The sequence below is a fragment of the Trichechus manatus genome, unplaced genomic scaffold (assembly GCF_000243295.1).
Source record: "Trichechus manatus latirostris isolate Lorelei unplaced genomic scaffold, TriManLat1.0 scaffold00071, whole genome shotgun sequence".
Classification (NCBI taxonomy): domain Eukaryota; kingdom Metazoa; phylum Chordata; class Mammalia; order Sirenia; family Trichechidae; genus Trichechus; species Trichechus manatus.
Genome location: NW_004444007.1, coordinates 11833719 through 11839282, shown reverse-complemented (window position 1 = coordinate 11839282; position 5564 = coordinate 11833719).

Sequence of the window (5564 nt, the reverse complement as noted above, 5' to 3'; positions counted from 1 at the left end):
ATCAGGTCCTGCCTTACTAACACAACTGCCACCCATCCTCCCTCATTAACATCATAGAGGCAGGTTTACAACATACAGGAAAATCACACAGTACCAGGAATCGTGTTCTAGCCAAATTGATACACACATTTTTGGGGGGACATAATTCAAACCATGACACCAGGTATGCCTTAGCATACTGGTATACTCCAAGTCCTTCACATGAATCTGTCAAAGTTTTATCAATAAATAAATGTTATTTTTGCTACAACTTAGGGTGCCTACTGTTATGGTGAAGTCAAACAGACTGCTGAGTTCCCATCTGGTGGGAGGAGGTACAATTTGCCATAAAAATAGTAAAGAAGTCACAGCACAACATCCAGTAAGATTGTATGCTAGAGTGTTGCTTCAAAAGGCCATAACAGAGGTTGGTCAGGACAGAATACAGTTTTACTTTGTCTTTTACAGGCAACAAAGTTCTGAAGGGGACCAGGTGAATATGCAATGCTTCCCTAAAACTTGCTTTTTTTTTTTTTTTTAATACAGGTGTTAAAATTTTAATTCCTTCAAGAATGCCACTAAAAATTTTGGCACTAAAGTAGCTATGAATATGAAAAGGTTGACACATTGCTTAACACACACCTTTACTACACTGAATTTTTCTCAAGTCATGCTTCCTCATCTCTGAACCTTCACACAGGCTTTCCTCGAACTGGAACCTTCCAAAATTTCCCCCAACTTTCATCAACTGACTAACTCTTACTCATTCTTCAGATCTCAGTCCAGGTCCTCCTTTAGAAAACATTCTCTAACCTTCCAGGTGAATGTTCAATGATCCGGCTAATGTTGCTTCTACAATATCTTAAACACCCATGACAGTACTTTTTACATGTACGGTAACTGTCTAATTATAAACTTGGCTAAGTGAAGGAATTAGGTCTATTTTGCTCTCAACTCTATCTATCTCTAATGCCTGACTCATGGAAACCACTACTATAATTTTGAAAAAAAACGAAGTCTAATAATCATCAACTATTTCTGCATCAGGCATTTATCTCGTAACAATGTATCAACAAGGAATATTATATGGTACTTAAAGAACATAAAACTTTAAAGAGCTTCCAGTATGTAAAGTGATTGAAACACAGGGTCGCTATGGTCAGAATTCACTCGACAGCACACAACAACAAAGATAAACATGAAGGTCTACTTCTTTCCTTTGACATTTTATACTTTCACTCCATAGTAGTTCAAGTATAAGAACAATATTCATAACAAAGGGAAATTAAGAATCTATTATATTTCATTACATCTAAAATGTTTTGAAGAACCCCTGCAGGCACGGTGGTTAAGAGCTCAGCTGCTAACCAAAAGGTGGGGGGCTGAAATGCACCAGCCGCTCAGTGGGAGAAGGATGTGGAAGTCCTCTTCTGTAAAGATTTACAGCCTTGGAAACCCTATAGGGCAGTTCTACTCTGTCCTATAGGGTAGCTATGAGTCGGAGTAGACTCAATGGCGATGGGTAAAATGTTTTGACACTTTTTAAAAAATCTTACCACGTGTATTAGTTTTCCATTGCTACTGTAACAAAGTGTCACAAGTTTACTGTCTTAAAACATCACAAACTTATTCTCTTACAGTTCTGGAGGTCAAAAATCCATATCAGTTTCACTAGGCTAAAATTAAGGTATCATCAGCAGGGCTGGTTCCTTCTATAGGCTCTGAGGAAAGAATCCATTTCCTTGCCTTTTTCAGCTTCCAGTGGCCACCTATATTCCTTGGCTTGTGATCCCTTCCTCCATCTTCAAAGCACATCACTCCAACTCTGCTTCCCCTCACAACCTCACATCACCTTCTCCAATGACTTCAACTCCTCCTGTGTCCCCCTAATAAGGACCATTGTGATTACATCAGGTGTGATTACACCTGGATAATTCAAGATAATCTCCTCATCTCAAAATCCTTAACTTAAGCACATCTACAAAGTCCCTCTGCCATATAAAGTAATATTCACAGGTTCTAGGGATTAGATTTGGGCATACTTGGGAAGGGGGAGATTATTCAGTCTTCCACACCAGGGGTCAATGGCAGGTTTTCACACACTTGACCTACACTTGACTGAAAACAATTTTAAAATGCCACCAATCTTAAGATGCATCCCAATATCAGAGATAAAAATGTGTCTTAGAATCAATTATTTAATTACTGCATCTACCAAACGGCCTACACAGTGACTTAGAAAATAAGCATCACTGAATCACTGAAAACAGGAAAAATCAGTTTATATATAACCTCTGAATGAATTTTACGTTTTTAGCTTCAAGGGATGTATGTCTATATAAAAGAGAGAAATTTATTATTCTAACACATTATCTACTCACTGGTATCAATCTGACTTGCAAAGTAAATGAGAAATTTTTAACAAGTAGTCTGTATATCTTTTCAATGGAGCTGATTGACTGGTTTGCATGACTGATACCATCCGGTACCAGATAGAAACAGCCTCTGGTTTTCTATAAGCATCCCTTAGCAAGACTAAATTATCACAAGATCTACCCAAAGAATATATCCGCCTCAGTGGCATAAACTCTTTCCAGAGACTATATTCCCACCAAAGAAAAATTGATTCTACCCTTACTTTAAGCCATCCTGACATAAAAATGAAAATTTACAAATCATATACTTTAGGGACCACCTGGTCACTTTACAAAAAATTAATCATAATATCCCTTTAAATAAAATGAGTTTCCTCAGGGCACATGAAGTTATGATTTGGTTTGAAAAAATTACAAAATCCTCTAATTTCTCTTTATCCTACTGCTGCTCCTCTCTAATTCACAACCAATTCAACCAGAGAGTACTTTTTAACACGTCTTACCACAATTGCCTTCAAGTGGCTCCCTTTACTCCAAATAACGTCCAAGGTTCTTAGGCTAATTTTCAAGAACATCCATGAACAGCCCCAACATACTTTTCGAAACTATTTTTCATCACTCCCCCTCGAGCACTCCCTTGCCCCACTCAAAGTACACTTTTTTTATTCCTTTCCTTTGATTTATGCGTTCTTAACTGCTCATTCACACTCTGTCCAACAGTTAAGATCCAGCTGAAGTTCTACTTCACTCCTTCCCTAACTCTCACCTATTATTTCCACTAAAAACAATCTTTCTTCAAAACTCTTAGCACCATTTTCACACAACTTATAAAGTATGGAGCCCTCGTGGTGCAGTGGTTAAGAGCTCGGCTGCTAACCAAGAGGTCTGCGGTTCGAATCTACCAGCTGCTCCTGAGAAACCCTACGGGGCAGTTCTACTCTGACCTATAGGGTCACTATGAGTCGCAATCAACTTGACGGCAACAGGTTTGGTTTTTGGTATAGAGAAAACACGTATTCAGGCCTACATTCCTTTGTTCTTTTGCTAGGGTGCAGACATTTCACATTTGCATCCTCCAGAGTACCTAGCTCAAAAAAACCACACAAGTAGTAGCTAAAAAAATATTTGTTAAGAACTGTGAATTAAATGTATACAAAACTGTTGGAACTGCATATTTATTACATAAAGCAAGGTTTGTGTGTTTAAAGATCAAAATAAATGGTGCAGGAGGTACGTGGAGGAGCCAAGTTCTTAAGAAAGAGAGAATGGAATTCTGTACCCAAACAATCTGGATTCTTCTCACACAGGCCAATGATAACATGCCGGAAGACTGACAGATTTGGTGATGAGAGGATTAGTACATTCTCTTCAGACTACTTTTATTTCCTTAATGAAAGAAGAAGGCCATAAGTGGAGAGGAGAGAGAGGATGTTCAAGATTTGAGGAGAAAAGGGAAGGTGTGAAATGGGAATGGAGCAGGGAAGTACAGCTGGACTGCTAATTGGGGCAGAGGGCCCACTTGAGACATGAACAGAAATTTGAAGTAAAGGGAGACCTCAAGAAAAATAAACAAACCATCAAAATGGGATTATTCCAACATTATATAGTCATTTCATAGGAAAAACTAAACACAGAAAAGGTTATCAAACATACTATAAATGTGAAAAATTGACAAGAAATGTAAAAGTAGACCAAAACACAGAAATATGGCAAGACACTTGAATAAGGTTATAATAGTCACAATTTCCACTACAACACAAACACAATTTTAAAAGGAAAAAAAAAAAGTTTAAAAGAAAGAGAAGCAGGGGGGGAAACAGTAAACTACCTCCATTTCTACTAATCCTAAATTTCCATGAGTATGATCATTCTTCTACATGAGAGAAGCAACATTTTTAATATCAAGAATGTTTGTTTCATTTGTCTTTTCTTGAACCGAATTTCAATCTTTTTAAAAGTCCAATTAAAATTTTTCATTATCTTAACAAGAACACAGAAGTCAGCAAAATATAAGCTCCTCTACCCTACTGAGATAAACTTAATTAACTTGGAGAGGCAGAATCAGATCCAAGAATGTAAATCATTCATCCCTGAACTACCAAGAAGTAGGCCAGGATGCATCCAGTACGCATTTTAACAATCACCCTTGTTAAAACATTAAAAATACTTCCGAACCAGTTGGTAATTAGTCACAGCCCTGGTTCTTCTCCTTCCACTGCCACCTCCATGCTGGCCCCCCACCTCCAGATCTCCATATGATCCAGCAACTAAAGGACTAATGCCTGGCACAGCTGGAGGCTTATAAGACACTGCTTTAGTGTCAAGGCTGGTTCCATTCAGTGCTTACTACATGTAATACTGATTAGTGAATACTTTGAATATGAACATTACCTCGGCAATAATCTATCAATAACTCTACTAAAATACAGATTTTTAAAAATCACTAAATACACACACACACACACACACACACACACACACAAACACATCCCTAAAGAAATTGTATTAGAAACCCTAATGCTGTTGTCTTCCAGTTGATTTCGACTCACAGTGATCCTATAGAACAGAGTAGAACTGCCCAGTAGGGCTTCCAAGGAGCAGCTGGTGGATTCGAACTGCCGACTGATGTAGGAAATAATATTGGAGTTATTATTCCCTCTCCTTGAGCACAGATAATGTGACTGAGCTGGAGCTGGGCTCACAACTGCTCACAAGGACTCACAAGGACACATCAACTGGGCCCTGAGGTATAAAGACAATAGCTAAGATAATCTTGGAAAATATCTTTTAGGGAAACTTTCACATAAAGCCAATCAAACAGAACACAAAAGACTTCTACCCTTTTTCTATTAGAATTTAGTGAATAGAAATTTGTTGGGCCAGTGAAGACCCTCCTGACTCTCATTACTGAAAGCCGTATCAATGATTGTTAAGAAAGACGATTCAAATTGTACAATCACAGTTTCTAGCCAATCTGAAAAGGTGAAGCTTTCAGTGGTTTTGTCCATTTGTAATGTTATCAGTATATACTGTATACTGATGATTCTGTAATGGTCTTTGGACTCGGGCAGACATGGCTGTGGCAGCATGCTTGTCCATTTTCCCACTCTTGCCTATTCTGTAATATTCTTCGGACTGGGGCAGACATGGCTGTGGCAGCACACTTGTCCGTTTTCCCATTCTTGCCTATTCTGTAATATTCTTTGGACT